The sequence below is a fragment of the Podarcis melisellensis genome, assembly GCF_964234715.1.
Source record: "Podarcis melisellensis genome assembly, chromosome: 10".
Lineage (NCBI taxonomy): Eukaryota > Metazoa > Chordata > Lepidosauria > Squamata > Lacertidae > Podarcis > Podarcis melisellensis.
The window spans coordinates 46,720,723-46,737,863 of NC_138542.1; positions in this window are offsets into that span (position 1 = coordinate 46,720,723).

Below are 17,141 nucleotides of genomic sequence, written 5' to 3' on the forward strand. Positions count from 1 at the left end.
GGGTCACAAGGAAGGTCTTGAGCAACAAATGCACTTCCCTTTGAAACTCTGTCCCCCGCCAGGGGATAAAACCTTTGTCAGTGCTATTTTTTAATGAAAGATGTGATGGCATTTTTATTCCATTGTGTGAAGCCTCCAACATTTACTGAATTTAACCCAGGGAGGTTTTGGGGATGCCAGTCGCTGGACTGATGTGACTGGAAGGATGGTGGTCTCCCGTAGCCAGCACAAGTCTACATTGACCCAAAATCAAAAAGCAAGGTCACCTGGGTCATTCGAAATATTCAGAAGGAAAAAGCCAGACTTTGAGAATTGAAGAGAGTTAGTTGAGGGCAACTCGGATGCTGAAGAGCAGCCTTAGTAAGATGATCACCCCATGGCCTACCCTCCCAAAATACAGACTGGGAACCGGGGAGGGTGAATGCAGGAGGATTATGATAAGATGGAAAAAATGTTGGCAACTGCTGTGAATAGCTTTTTATGAATACATTTTGTGTGGAGGAATTGAAGAAACAGATCACTGGAAATAGGGGGAGAGACAGAGTGCACAGAGTAGAGAAAACACTGAAAGGAATTGCAAGCCTGCAGGAATACTTCTTTCTTATTTAATAGAAATATTTGGAGGCAGTGTATGAGGGTGTCCCTGAGGTCTTGAGCAGCACCCCTTTAGATGTGGCCCCCAAATCCCTTGCCTTTCTCCTTTTTTCACTTCATTTTTAAAATTAAAACAATCAGATCCATGCCTCTGCAGTTGCTGGAAACCCCAGCAGAGGAGAGGGCTCTTGCGCTTGAATCCTGCTTACAGGATTCCTGATCCAGCAGGCTCTCCTTATGTTCTTAAATGCTGTGCTGGGGAGCTAGGCCCCCTTCCCTATGCTCTCCTGTTATGAAGGCAGATTTCTAAGTCATGAAGATGAAAAAGGCTGAAGGAATCCTAAATCTTCTGAGAGTTTCTTTAACTGCTGTACGATCCCAGAGGCAAGTCGACAGACCTCGCCAATCCCAGGTGAGATTCTGTGCTTTGCTCCAGCAGGGGTGCTCTTAGGGAGTGGCTAGCTCAAAATCTTTTGCAGCAGGCCTAAGATCTCTAACCATAATTTGTGTTTAACTCTGTTTACATTGCTGCAAAATGCAATGCCAGCAGGACCCCAGCCACCTGCCAGAGGCAGATGTGTGTCACGAACTTGTGCAGTCAGTGCCAGATTTACGTATAAGCTAAAAAAGCTATAGCTTAGGGCCCCACTCCCTCCCCCCCCCAAATTTCACTATTAATATACTTCTTCTTAATTGTATTTCAGTTCAACAATTTCTTTGATAAAATACATATTTTGTTATGTGCAAATGGCTTTGGATGCCTATTAGCTCCATAAATTACCATACAGCATATATTCAACGCAAAAAAACAGCAACAATTTGTTGTTGACAAAGGACAGCTGGACATATAATGGGCCCCATTACCTTCAGTAGCTTAGGGCCTCATCAAACCTAAATCCGGCCCAGTGTGCAGTGTGAGTCTAACAAGAACCCAGCAACAGGGGACTCCACCGTCTGCAGTTAATGGATCTGTTTTGACGTATTTATTTCCAGTTCCCTTCCTACGTCCTCAGGCGGGCTTTCTCTCTGCAGCCTGGGGTGCAGCAAAGTGTCTGGCGGTGGTGACCTTTCCTAAGGACAATGGCCTCTATTGAAACTGGTCGGGAATGCCAAATGTGACTTCCAAGGCAAAGCCATTGGTCTCGGATATGGGTATGTCAAGACGAAGAGGTTCCACTTTGCACAGCTAGAGCGGGGGATGGAGCTGTTGGCGGGACGGTGAAGGAGAAGCAGCAGTTTGCCTTTCAGTTGCACCCAATCGCCCCCCCCTGCTCCTCCCTCTGGAGCGCCAAAGGCTTTGGGGGGGTCAGACAGACGTCTCGCCACACAGTTCTGCTTCCTCCCTTCCCCCAGCAACTTAGCACCAGTCGGCTGTTTATCCATAACAACATGGGCTGCGACAGAGGGCAAGGAGACTTCCTTCTTCCTACAACATGTGACCCTGGAGCTGCTCTGCTGGAGCGGGACCACTTTCAGAGGTCGGAGGAGAGTTCAGCCCCCATGGTTGAGTGAGTCTTTAGTTTCCTTTCTAAGACGGGTGTCAATAGGAGACCAATGTGACAGCGGCAACCTCCCCCCCACCCAAAATGTGCTGGTTATTAAAGCCCTGAACGGCTTGTGATCTGGTTGCTTAAGGCTCCACCTACACCCATAGAGTCCTACCCAGACCATAAGGACTGCTCACAATTAGGCTCGCAATCACATGTAACGGAGCAGGGGTTGCCAAGGTGGTGTCCATGGATGCCAGTGTGCCCACCAGCGGCTCCCATTCTGCCCACAAATGGTTGCACTCAATATCTCCTCTCTTTGCTCTGTTCCACTTTGCACTGGCTCAGCTTCTCCTGCCCACATTTCATTGAGTACCAGGACTGGACACCCGCCCTCCTTTCCATTCTGAGCAGAGTAAAGATGCAAAGGTCTTCTCTCTGTGAGTGACTCAGTGTGGCAATGGATGATATAAGCAACTTATCCCCATTGATGGAAAGTATACCTGCATCGTTTTGTAGCCCTGTGGCTGGTTCTGCTCTTCTAGAAGTGGCAGCCATTATGTCTCACCCTCTTAGGGCAGCCATTTTGTGTTATTCTATGACACCACGACAACCCTTTTGTGATATGCCTTGCCCTCATGGCAGCCATTTTCCAGCTGTCAAACACTTTCTCAAAATTCCAGATGTGCCTAGTGACTCAAAAAGGCTGGCAACCCCTGTAACAGAGCTTTCTCGCTTCACAAGCCCCATTTTCTTAAAAACCTTTGGTGGGGATTATGAATGAAGGCAGCCAACGGGGGAATGGTTAAGTTAATATTGCTTTACGCTGACGATTTCAATGTTGTTATTGTTTCCGTCTATATGTTTTTAAAAGGCTTTATGGAATGGGTTTGTATTTCAAAATATTGTTTGCCACTTCGTGGAGGATTTCCTCAAAAAGCAGAGAACCAGTCTCTTAAATAAGCAAAATGAATGTGTAAAATGGGAACTTAAGAAGCAGCATGTCACAGCCTGTCCCAGATGAGGAAGGCACACGTCTGATATTTAACTCTTGATGGGCAAGAGAAACACTCACAGCAGCTTCCACGGTGCTCCGGATACACATGTTCACATGCTTCTACCTCTAGGCAGCTGTCCATGGGTCTGGGCCCTAGGGTGCAGTTGCAGCAACAGTGGGGGCCCTCCCTTCCTCTGGCTTATATAGACCCACCTCTGACGGGTGGCGTGCCCACAAACTGAGACTTCTCCTGCACAGAAGGCATAGCTGTTCTTCCCTTTTCATGCCCCTCCTGGTTCTACAAGACAGTGGGGCAGGAAAAGGTGGGGAATCTACTGACCCATCCCTCATCTGAACCGGACCTTCTTTCTCTGCCTCATACTGCCCTGACTCTCCCTTCTCCCCTGGCTCCTGTCTTGTGGGTGGTGTGGCATCCCATAACTCACTGGTCCCTCTCCTGGGTCCCTTCTCTGGTCCCCTGCCTGTGCCACACACTCTTTGGAGCCCTGCCCGTCCGTGACTCAGCAGGACTAAGCAGTCATGGGACAGAGTAGGGGGAATACCAATTTCGGGACCCATCTATGGTCATCAGACTAATTTCGTGCAGGTAAGTCTAAGCCACAGAGCCTAGGGCTTGCCGATCAGAAGGTCGGCGGTTTGAATCTCTGCGATGGGGTGAGCTTCTGTTGCTTGGTCCCTGCTCCTGCCAACCTAGCAGTTCGAAAGCATGTCAAAGTGCAAGTAGATAAATAGATACTGCTCCGGAGGGAAGGTACCGTATTTTTCGCCCTATAGGATGCACTTTTTCCCTCCAAAAATGAAGAGGAAATGTGTGTGCATCCTATGGGGCGAATGCAGGCTTTCGCTGAAGCCTGGAGCTCTCCAGGCTTCAGGAAGCTATCCGCATGCCTTGCGAGCCCGGCAGGAGTTCCCGCCGGGCTCGCAAGGCTTGTGGGTGGCAGCCTGCAGCCTGAAGCATGAGGCATGCTCCGGAGCGCACCCCGGGCTTCGGGCAGATATCGGGCAGCCCCACAAGCTCGGGGGACAGCGGGGAGGCAGAGCGCCGCCATCCCGCTATTCCCCGACCTGGTTTGGAGGCTGGCGGTGGGGAGAAGCAAGCTTGCTTCTCCCCACCGCCAGCCCCACAAGCTTGGGGGACAACGGGGCAAGCTTCTGCCCCACGGAGGCTAGGGAGGCTGTCCCTGAAGGCAGAAGAGGGAGACGGAGCGCTCCGTCTCCCTCTTCTAGCTTGGGGATGGCTGCGGGGGGGAAATAAAAATTTCCCCCTTGATTCCCCCCCCAAAAAACTAGGTGCGCCCTATGGGGCGAAAAATACGGTAAATGGTGTTTCCGTGCACTGCTCTGGTTCGTCAGAAACAGCTTAGGCATGCTGGCCACATGATCCGGAAGCTGTCTGCAGACAAATGCCGGCTCCCTTGGCCTATAGAGCAAGATGGGCACCGCAACCCCAGAGTCATCCACGACTGAACCTAATGGTCAGGGGTACCTTAACCTTTACCTTTAAGGTGACCAGACACTCATTTACTCTGCATTAAATGTGCTCCCACTGCTGTTTTGGGAAATGGTGTACACATAATGCCTATCCTGTTGCTTCTTAAGAAATACTGCATTTTGATGCATTTCCGCCCCCATCAGCTTTGACCTGAATCGAGAGGGGGAAAGACCTAGCTGTGTTTTAAGCTGGCAATGTGTACACCAGTGGTCAGCAAACTTTTTCAGCAGGGGGCCGGTCCACTGTCCCTCAGACCTTGGGGGGGGCGGACTATATTTTTGGGGGAAATGAACGAATTCCTATGCCCCACAAATCACCCAGAGATGCATTTTAAATAAAAGGACACATTCTACTCATGTAAAAACACGCTGATTCCTGGACCGTCCACAGGCCGGATTAGAAGGTGATTGGGCCGGATCTCCCCCCCAGGCCTTAGTTTGCCTTCCTATAGTGTACACAGCTTCTTTGCCTGTTGCTGTGTTTGGGGTGGGCATGTGTGTTAGTTGCTTGGAAACAGCAGAGGATGAAAGAAAGGTGGGAGGCAAAGATGCACTAAGAAGTTAAGGAAAGGAAAGGGAACTCAATGGCAGCAGGAGTTAAGCAACACGGTTATTTTGAAAAACCCTCAGGCCTGCCATCTCATTTTCCGGAATACATCTGTGCATTTTACAATTCTCCACAATGGGCAGGAAGTAAGCAGGTTCAGCTATTCCTATGCTTTAAGAGACAGCGGCGGGGGAAATTTCTCCCTGTTGTGCAGCAGCTAAAGGTATAAGCAAGTGTGTGAGTGTGATATTTTGTTTTGGATCTACTTAGGGTTTCAAAAAGTAAAAACCAGGACACCCCAAAAGTTAAAGGAAGACCTCAGAATTGTTGAGAGTTTTTTTAAGGAACAAAAGATGAGCCAAAGATGAGCCAGGTGATTGCCTGGGTGATGGGCCATTAAGGGATCAAAGGAATGGTCCTTTTTTCTGTACGAAATGAAGAATGGGTGGGGCCTATACTGACGTTTAGAGTTTTCTTTGATGTGAGCTAGAAGCTAGAAGTCCTATATCCAGAACAGAACCTGACAGAATGAGGGGTGGGGGCTCCCATCTGTTCCAGCCTCTTCCTCTTCCTCTGGAGTCTGCCATCTTAGGGCTGAGCTTCATTGTGCCAAGGGATTCACAAGAGTACATATCGCATCCAGTAAATATTTAGCAGCTTCCGCATGGATAGAGCCATAGCAAGGATGGATGTCTTGGCATTCTGACATGCATTACATAGTTATCTAACCATGACTACGCAGAAGTCCTCTTGAATTCAATGGGGCATGCCCCCAGGTAAGTGTGGGTTAGGATCGCAGCCTAATTTCTGAGTAAAAACACATAGGATTGTGCTGCCAAGCAGCCCCCATGTAAGTTCTTGAAGGCAGCACTGTTCTTTGAAAGTCCCGTCAAACTGATGGGAACCAAAAATGCGTATCTCAGAAACGAAATGATGGGTCTGGGTATTAAAGCTGGTTCAAGTGTTCAAATCACTTCACATCCTGGGCTCCTGCACCTTCACAAGTTGTGAACAGAAGATTTTAGGAAGCACACCCTGCATGAAATTCCTGTGCCTAAACCCTTATCCTATTCCTATACCCTTATCCAGGAGTGAGCCCCATTGAACTCAGTGGGAGTTGCATTGGTCTTCTGAATAGGCATGATGTATGGAATTGTGCTATAAGCATGCAAAGGATTGCAGGATTGCCCACTCCAGCCTCCAGTGCACCACTTCCTGCAGGAGAAGCAGCGCTGCCCTTTCCAGCCGGAGCTCAGGGGAGGCGGGTGAAAGTTCCTTCATACACTGCTGGTCTCCTCTGAGCCCTGACTCCTCTTAATCTAAGAGTCTGGTAACCACATCAAAAGGCTCTGCTGGCAGCAGGTGGCCCGCCAGCTACAGCTTGAGGAGCAATTAAGCAAAAGGCTCTCATTGGGAGAGAGATGCATTTCTTCCCAGTGTTCAAGGGCTTCTGCAGAGGCAGACAGAGAGACCACCCTGCAGCATGCCAGTGAACTATAAAAGCTTGGCTAGTCTGGGGGGTCACTAGCCCTGGAATGCAGGGAATGCCTTTTGCATGCAATGTGGGAAAGCTGTCACCCATTAAGAAGTCAATGACCTATCTCTTTATCTCCTCTTCTCCCTGCCACCCCTTCATTGCTCTGTGCTGGCCTAGAGGGATACCTGTTGCATAACCCTCCTTTCTCTGCAGGAGCTGTACCTCTGGGATGGTGGAATCCAGGGAGCCCTAAAGCTACCCAGTGTCTCCCGGGCTGCCTCAGTATTTGTCAACACTGTTGATGCAATTTCTGTGGCCCTGGCCTTACTGACATCAGCTATTGGGCATGTCAGCCGCATGCTGAGGGCGGATCAGGAAAGCGCAAGGAGCTGAAGGATCTGTATCCTCCTCAGTCCCCAAACCAGTGAGAGATTTCCTGCATTGAAGTGGGTTGGACCAGTGGCCCCATCAAGGTCCTTTCCAACTCTATGATTCTGTGATTCAAACTATTTCAGCAGCTGGCATTAGGCTATCTCATTAATTTCCCTCACATTGTTTTCAATGGGAGGAAAAGTCTTTTGGAAAAACATGTTAAAAGGGTGCAGGAGTTTAAGGGCACTCCTCTGATCTTGCTTCCACTTTGCTGTTGTGATCCCAGCAATATGCTGGGATGCGGGTGGCACTGTGGTCTAAACCACAGAGCCTCTTTGACTTGCTGATCAGAAGGTCGGTGGTTCAAATCCCTGCGACGGGGTGAGCTCCCGTTGCTCTGTCCCAGCACCTGCCAACTAGCAGTTCGAAAGCACGCTAGTGCAAGTAGATAAGTAGGTACCACTGCGCCGGGAAGTTAAACGACATTTCTGTGTGCTCTGGTTTCTGTCACAGTGTTCTGCTGCACCAGAAGCGGTTTAGTCATGCTGGCCACATGACCTGGAAAGCTGTCTGTGGACAAACACTGGCTCCCTTGGCCTGAAAGCGAGATGAGCACCACACCCCATAGTCGCCTTTGGCTGGACTTAACCGTCCAGGGGTCCTTTACCTTTTTAACCTATGTTGGGTAGGTACTTAAACTACCTTAGTTTCCTCTTGCAGTCTCCCAGCCTTAGGATTGCACCGTAAGGCTGCAATCTCATATCCAAATAACAACGAGTAAGTCCATTTTGACTAATTCCAGACTTATTTCTGAGTAGACATGCATAGTAGGATTGTACTGGAGAAGACCAGCTGCTGGGGATCTTATTTGGTTTGTGCACTTTCCAGAGGCATGTGGATGGCAACTGTGAGAAGCAGGATGCTCAACTAGACGAATTTCTGGGCTGCTACATCAGGCTCAGGAGGGACGCGGGTGGCGCTGTGGTCTAAACCACTGAGCCTAGGGCTTGCCAATCAAAAGGTTGGCGGTTTGAATCCCCGCAACGGGGTGAGCTCTAGTTGTTTGGTCCCTGCTCCTGCCAACCTAGCAGTCTGAAAGCACGTCAAAGTGCAAGTAGATAAATAGGTACCGCTCCGGTGGGCAGGTGAATGGCGTTTCCGTGTGCAGCTCTGGTTCACCAGAAGCGGCTTAGTCATGCTGGCCACATGACCCGGAAGCTGTATGCCGGCTCCCTCAGCCAGTAAAGCAAGATGAGCGCCGCAACCCCAGAGTCATCTGTGACTGGACCTAACCGTAAGGGGTCCCTTTACCTTTACTTTACATCAGGCTCACCATGTGAAAATAAGAGCAGATGCGCAGACCATGCAGGTTTAGATCCAGACTCCTATCCAGTGGAGCTAAATGCGTAAGGTTGGCGACAGTGGCAGGCATAAGCATGCAGTACTGACAAAACATTACAAAGCCTTGAAAAATATAGGGTGAGTACCATTACTACTGGTAGCAGCAGCACAGTACCATTAACAGACATGGCGCTTTACCAAAGAAGCAATGGGTATAGTCCCTGTTCTAAGAAAACTACAATCAAAACCTTTTATCCACAGTAACAGAAGAGTTTTGGGAAACACATCACTGCTGCCCTCCCTTGGCTGGCCCTTATTTACCTGGATTTTGTTTGTTTCTGACAGGGTGGAGGTTTGAAGGCTTGCATAGGTTCAAAAAAAATAATTAACATGCAGTGTTAATGAGTACCTCTCCCTCCCCGCTGCCCCTGGAGAAGAGGTAGCTGAAATAAACAAGATGAACAATAACAGCAAACGCAGACACACAGTTAGGAAGAACATCCTCACAAGGGCACTGGCAGGAATGCAGAGCCAGACAATCACAGGAAGGTCCTAACATGCCTACAGTGTATACATGTTTGCTCAACAGGGGTGCAAAAGCACGTTCATTTGCATTACCTCATCAGCTAGCCTTCCACCCTGGTCCCAAACGGCAACACAGGGCTGGGAGTGGAAGAACTTTTGCTAAAGGGACCCTTGGAGAGCCAACCTTCCCCGTGCCTCTGAGTGACAGAGGCCAGTCTCTGAGGGACGTGGAAGTGTTTCATCTCAGTGGCATTGCTGACATTCCAGTGGGCTTGGCAACGTGGCAAGAGCTGCAGGAGAAGGGAACCTCCAAGAGCACAGGCGGAGAGGAAGGCTGGAAAGGCTGGCAAGCTGGGGGCACAGGGTGCCAGACGCCATGCCTTGGCTATGGCAGTGTTTTCTTGAGATAAGGGAGACCTATTCTCGCTCGCTCCATAGCTGAGGCAACAGCCGAAACTTTGCGTCTGACTTGACCTTCCATTGTAGCTTGGTGACGCTAGCAGACGATGGAGTGCAGTGATCCAGCCTTTCCCACAACAGCTCCCCATAACCTCTCTCAAAGGGACACCCCCCTGACAACTTTTAATATAAAAAATTGTGCATTCATGATGATTTGTGCTCATGATGGTTAACAGGATGAATCAGTCTGATCCAGCTTTCTCTGTGGAAGCTTCAGGGTGGACACACTGCTCTGTTTAAGTTTGTACATGTCCTGGAGCTTCCTGCAGAATGGAAGCAAAGGAGCAACCAGGCCAGTTGGCAGCAAACCCTTGCAAGCCTGTTGGCCTCCTTGTGTGCCAGACAACATTCACTGCTGGTTTGACTTTGGAGTCCTCCAGACTTGGTAATCTGGAGCCCTCCAGAGCAAAGTATGAGCAGCAGTTCTTTATCCATGTCCTGCAATTTAGCAATACAGTGGTACCTCGGGTTAAGAACTTAATTCATTCTGGAGGTCCGTTCTCAACCTGAAACTGTTCTTAACCTGAAGCACCATTTTAGTTAATGGGGCCTCCCGCTGCTGCCACTCGATTTCTGTTCTCATCCTGAAGCAAAGTTCTTAACTTGAGGTACTATTTCTGGGTGAGCGGAATCTGTAACTTGAAGCGTCTGTAACCCGAGGTACCACTGTCCCATGGACATAGCAGGTGTTGATTACACCTGCACCATGCACTGAAATGCAGGTGGGCCAGCTTTCCACATGCAATCACAACACCTGAAAAGTTGCTGCTGCCATAGGGCATCAAATCCTCGGCAAAGCTGACTCCAGCATCTGCAACCATGATAATTATATTCTGCTTCCACAGTTGGAGACAGCTATGCTTCTGAATACCAGTTGCGGGAAACTGCATGAGGGGAGAGGGGTCTTGTGCTTGGATCCTGCTTGTAGGTTTCCCACAGGCCTCTGGTTGGCCACTGTGAGAACAGGATGCTGGGCCGAATGGGCCACTGGCTGATCCAGCAGGATCTTCTTATGTTAATCAGCAGGGAAACTGAAGGATCATGGATTCCAAGGTGGGGTGGATGGAAGGACGTCTGTCACAACCCAGCATCCCATTTCAAGTCTACAGATCTGTCTATACACCGTGTTGTTGTGCATTCCTAGTACCTGGTGTGTCTCACCTTGCCTTTCCTGTGTAAGGTGGCCGGCTGCAAAAGGGGGCTGGGCGGCTGCACCTTTCATAGTTCTGTAGAGGAGGGGATTTGCTGAAATTCCCTCTTCAAAGACAACTACTAAAGGTTGGACTTTCTTTTGTACCTGGCCAGCATGTGTCATTACAGTGATACCTCGGGTTAAGAACTAAATTCATTCTGGAGGTCCGTTCTTAACCTGAAACTGTTCTTAACCTGAAGACCACATTAGCTAATGGGGCCTCCATACTACCACCACACAATTTCTGTTCTCATCCTGAAGCAAAGTTCTTAACCCAAGGTACTATTTCTGGGTTAGCGGAGTCTGTAACCTGAAGCGTCTGTAACCTGAAGCGTCTGTAACCTGAAGCGTCTGTAACCCAAGGTACCGCTGTAGCTCTTTTTAACTCCATTAGTTGGGGAAAACCAAGTGGCATATCTATATGCAACAATCTTTCCAATATCATTCTTATACCATTTTAACTCCCATGTCTTCCTCCAAAAGAATCATGGGGATTATATAACAATGAGGGTGCAAACATTCTCCTACGCATCAGTAGCCACGCCCAATTAACCTCAGTTAATCTTCCCAAGGGGAGAATGACAAGTAAGCCAGTTCCAATCTGTAGTGTAGATGCGCCCGAAGAAATAGCACATGCATCCAAAAGAGGACATGTCACAAGTATGGTGTTGGGATTGTGTTCCTCGGACACACACACATATCAAATCCCTGATGTGTTTATACCGATGTGCAGGATCACAGCAAGGCCAAAGGGGTGGGGTCTGTTTTAGAGGGTGGGCTTGGGCACCCTAAATAGTCAATACCAAAAATAAATGCCAGGTGTGCCAGGGAATAAATAAGGTTCTCCACCCTATAGATAAGGGGTTAGGGGGTCATTTTGGCACCTGCCCTTGCTAATGAATGATGGGAAGGGAAATTGACTCAAAGCAGCTAATTAAAATGTATATATAATTTTCCTCCAGGATCATAACAGCTGCTCATTCATTGTTTGCGATTTTAAAAATAAAGGCTTCTTGGCATGGGGTCTGGGAGGTGGAGGCAGCCCAGCATCCTGCTAAGAGGTAGGAAAGCATGGCAAGAAAGCAGCTCATTCAAGTACATGTTCATAGCTGGGTCTTTGCATTCATGCATTTTCCTTTCCAGTTCTCAAAAAACTGAGCAGGCACTTTGCTGGCAAGACAGAGCAGACACCCACACAGCACATTCAAAGCACTCTTAGACCACTTCAATGGCCTTGGCTTCCCCCAAAGAATCCTGGGGAACTGTAGTTTGCTAAGGGTGCTGAGAGTGCTTAGGGCACCTCTCACAGAGCTGTAATTCCCAGCGCCCTTTAACAAACTACAGTTCCCAGGGCTCTTGGGGGGGAAACCATGGCCATTAAGAGTGCTTTAAATGTACGGTGTGGGTGTGACCAATCAAACCATGTAAATGTAGGGAAGAGGGGTGCTCCAGAAAGTCCATACTCTGCACGCAAACTGTACGCAAAATATATTTATGTATGCATGGCTGTCTAGGCACCATGCATTCAAAACAGGTTTAAGCATATGGCTTGCCGCAAAGAATTCTGGGAACTGTAGTTAACGGTGCTGGTCTGTGGCAGTGAACTATGGTGCCCAGGATTCCTTGGGGAAGTCAAGTGCTTTAAATGTGCTTTAATGGTAGGGATTGTGCACAGCAAGAATGTGTTGACTCTGCAATGAATTGGGATGCTTTATTCCGTGTGCTTTGTCCTGATGGTGAGTTTGGAGTCTTCGCAGAATGGCATAACAAGCAACACTGGCATTACCGCATTGCGTGTGAGGCCATTCCAACCATGTCCCAGTGGAGTGAAGCAGGTTTCCTTGCCATTATTGATCCATATGATTGGGATGAAGGAGCACCACGGGTTCAGCCATGCCCACAAATCCAGTGTGAATCAGTGACGTCCCATGCCAGGGGACAAGCAACTCTTGCTGGTATGAGTGGAAGACACCACCCTGCCTTGGGATCCTGTTCATCTCTGGTACGATGCTGGCCCCCCTCCTGGAGCCCTACCACACTTTAGAAAACAATTGTTTTATTATCCATCACTGTGCCATCAGTCATTCCCCATCTCTGCTTTCCTGGGCATCCCCCCCATCCCTCCCTGTCTGGGATGAGATTAGAAGCAAGTGACTCACAGGACAAGAGGCTTCCACAGTTCACCCTTCATCTCTTACCTGCTGACAAAGACTTTTTGTGACTTGAGAGAGAGAGAGAGAAAGCACCCTCCTCCCCACTTCTCCTCACCCTTCCTTGCTTCTCTGTCTGTGATTCAGATTGTAGCTGCTGTTCTCCTGCTTCCTCCCCCGCTCCTTGTGGGGATCCGGTGTTTTCCCCCCACGCCTCTGCCACTTATGGCACATCAGCCACGGCAAATAAAGACAGCATTCCGCAGAAGCTGCCCCCAGATAATTGGCCCCAAAAAATATGGAATCAATTGAATTAAAATAAAGAATATTAAAGAAAGGACACGAGAAGGCATAGGAAAACTTACTTGGCCACAACATTTAAAATGAAATAGAAGAGAAGAGGAAGAAGGGATGTGGTGGTCTCAGTTGCTCTTTGCCAAATTTCTGAGTTAGTGGACTTGCTTTTTTTACTTTTCAGGGAGGAACCTGGGCTGCTGAGAAACGCCCAGCCATTGCATAGCTTCACACAAGGTATCTTCACTTGGGATTTGCTTATAGAGGTCGCAGGTCCTTTGATTGACAGGTTCTTTAATTGACCTGTAATTTATTTTCATAGCCAAGGAGGAAATATGAACCTGGAGAAGTGTCCCTAATTAAAGAACTCTTATTTCAATCCTTCAAGAGGAAGGTCTGAGTGGATTTCACAATTTGCAGCAAGAAGAATGATGCCAAAATGAGACCAGATAGTAAATTACATCCCAGAGTTCAAATACTATAAGGGAGGGAGACAAACCAAATGCTTTCCCCATAACATGCATTGTTTTGCACATTTCTGTCACGTCCCCTTTGACTTGCCCTTTCTCTATACTAAGGTAAAGGGACCCCTAACCATTAGGTCCAGTCATGACCGACTCTGGGGTTGCAGCGCTCATCTTGCTTTATTGGCCGAGGGAGCCGGCGTACAGCTTCCAGGTCATGTGGCCAGCATGACTAAGCCGCTTCTGGTGGACCAGAGCAGCGCACAGAAACGCCGTTTACCTTCCCGCTGGAGCAGTACCTATTTATCTACTTGCACTTTGATGCACCTTTGAACCGCTAGGTTGGCAGGAGCAGGGACCGAGCAACGAGAGCTCACCCCATCGCGGGGATTCGAACCACTGACCTTCTGATCAGCAAGCCCTAGGCTCTGTGGTTTAACCCACAGCACCACTAAAAGGTCCTTAATGCCGCCACATTTCCTCAGAGAGGAGTTGCACCATCCCCTTCATCACTGCAAAGGTGGTCCACCATCTGATACCACACACAGAAGACCCTGCTTTGGCCCTGGGGGGGAAACAATGTTGTGGGAGCAGTTCAATGCATCGGTCATGCAAGTCTGACGCACTTGCATCATGCGAAAAGCCAATGTGTAGAAATGCACAGGGGCAAACATAGCTTCGCAGACCGGAGCAGCAACCCAGGACTGTGATATTAGAGGCTAGTGTGCACTGGCAGGGTCATGCGCATGGTCCAGAATTAGAAGTGGGCGCAGGCGGAAGCTGGAGTGAAAGGCTCTCTGTTTGTTTGACAGCAACCTACCCCACATGCAGCACTGGTGCCTCCTGACATTTACCCACCCCCTCCAAGCCAGCCCACCTCTAGCTTGCAAACAAGAGGCACAAAACACTGGAAATCCCCTCTGCCTCATCATGTGGGGGGGAGGAGGTGGTCTTCCTAGTGTGATCTCACCCTCTTTTGTGTTAATGTGTTGGATTAGTGGCAAAGTGGGCTGGTGGAGGGGGAGGGGAGGGGAATGACGGGCAGGAAACCAAGAACACATCAGACGCACTATATTTAGAGGCTTTTATTCAGCTGAGGACAATATTCCTTGATTTCACATTGTTTAGGAGAGGGCAGAGGGCAGGAGCGCTATTGAAACCCTTTGTCTTCAGAGATGCCACTTTGTCTGGGTCCGTTGAGGGGGGGCAGGGGGGACTTGTTAACCTGCTCAGACGCAGGAGCTTTGGTTTTGTTTTGTTAGAGAAGATGCCCTAGTCTGGGTGCCGGAGGGGCAGAGGAATGTTGCATGGGTGATGGTGATGTGGTACCTGTCTGGAGACAGCTGACACACTGCTCTCCATTTTCAAGTGCGGAATCAATTAAGAACCACCTCCTGTCACTTATATGGCTAAGGTTAATTGTTATTATCTTTCAGCAGAGGTGATCAGCTGTAGGCTGCATACAGCATGACAAATGCTGCTGGAGTTATGGCATTGTGCAAGGATGTCTGGAAGCAAATAGAAGAAAATTCCCAGTCACTGGGCAATAGGTAAAGGTAAAGAGACCCCTGGCCATTAGGTCCAGTTGCGGACGACTCTGGGGTTACGGCGCTCATCTCGCTTTACTGGCCGAGGAAGCCGGTGTTTGTCTGCAGACAGCTTCCGGGTCATGTGGCCAGCATGACTAAGCCGCTTCTGGCGAACCAAAGCAGCACACTGAAACGCCGTTTACCTTCCCGCCGGAGTGGTACCTATTTATCTACTTGCACTTTGACGTGCTTTCAAACTGCTAGGTTGGCAGAAGCAGGGACCGAACAACGGGAGCTCACCCCATCACGGGGATTCGAACCGCCGACCTTCTGACCGGCAAGCCCTAGGCTCTGTGGTTTAACCCACATTGCCACCCGAGTGCAATATCTCACAGCAAAAATGTTATCACGTGGACCGATTTGTAGGCACTATGCTCATCACCACTAGACAAATTCTTAATTGGATGTTTATTTATTCATTTAATATTTTGCTCCAGGAGATGCAGCCTATGACGACTCATTCAACCATGTAAAATAATCATCGCACAGCTTTCATCAGCCTAGTGCCGTCCAGCTGTTTTAGACTGCAATTCTCATCAGCCCCTTCTAGGAAATTGTAGTCTAAAATAGCTGGAGGGCACCAGGTTGACGAAGAGGCTGCCCTGCTTCCAGAGAGAGGCCCACTTCATAGCTGGAGCCACATGGCTCTCAATGGGTACAAGTCATTGTGACAGCTTGCCTGACTCCTGTCTCTGTTTGCCCATATAGATTTCAGGCGCATGGTTGGAGTAGGGATTGTGGTGTGTATTGCATGAGCATGGTCTGCACCTGTGTAGCACTCAATAAGCTGGTGCAGAGGGATTTGTGGGTATCATTCCAGCTTCAGGATTCGTAGGCAGGACTAAATCCTAAGAAGTCAATAGCCATTCTCCACTCCTACTCCCTGCCCTATGCTATTATGCAGAGCAGTGACAATATTGGGCTAACTGCATGTAGAGCCACTCTCCCAAAATGACCTTATCAAAGTATGAGGACTTTAATGCCAGGGTGGTAAAAGACATGGCTCGCCAATACAGAGTATATGGCCAAGGATAATTTCAGCATATCCCACCCTCCAGCTTATATGCAGCTATTATACCAACACTGGAGAATGCCCTGTGCAGTTCTTACCAGACTTCTCACTAAAGGAAACAGAGGTGAAATTACTGCAATGGTAGAAAGTGCTGAATCTGCCTCTGGCCTGACCCATACAAACTTGCAAACCATCTTTCTTGGTGGGTGAGCACCAGATTTTGCTCTTCTATCACACTGATTTGTTAGATGTTGCAGGAAGCGTGCTTCCCTCCCAGTTTTAAAATATGGGGAAGCATTCAAACAATCCCCAACTGATTCTATACTGGTAAAGTTCAGCAAGAGCTGCACCACACCATTCTGTGTAGCTTGGTTCAAACACTCTCGAACTGGGCTCTTCCTTTCCTGCCTGAGACCCCACCCTCTGCTCCAGCCTCCCTCTTACCACAGGTTAACACATTATGTGGGATGTGGGTGGCACTGTGGTCTTCACCACTGAGCCTCTTGGGCTTGCTGATCAGAAGGTTGGCAGTTCAAATCCCCACAACGGGGTGAGCTCCTGTTGCTCTGCCCCAGCTCCTGCCAACCTAGCAGTTTGAAAGCACACCAGTGCAAGCAGATAAATAGGTACCGCTGCTGTAGGAAACAGTGTTTCCATGTGATCTGGTTTCCGTCATGGTGTCCTGTTGCACCACAAGCAGTTTAGTCATGGTGGCCACAGGACCCAGAAAGCTGTCTGTGGCAAACGCCGGCTCCCTTGACCTGAAAAGTGAGATGAGCACTGCACCCCATAGTCGCCTTTGACTGGACTTAACCATCCATGGGTCCTTTACCTTTACCTTTTACCTTACACATTATGACCACCATTTGAAAATCACATGCAACTGCTCCATGTGGCAAGCTGTTGATGTGCAATGACTCATCAGGTGATTTCCCCCGTGGCCCAATGTTTGCTCATAATGAGATGCTGAAAACCACCCAGTCTGATGTAGATGAATGGCTCACCTGATGCCAGTCCCCCTGCTGATATTTTTGAAACTACCTTGGTTTAATGGCAGCAGTGATTATGTATAAAACTGGCCCTAAATGAGTCAACGCTGACCCCCAGTACGTGGCGAGAGCTAAAAGTG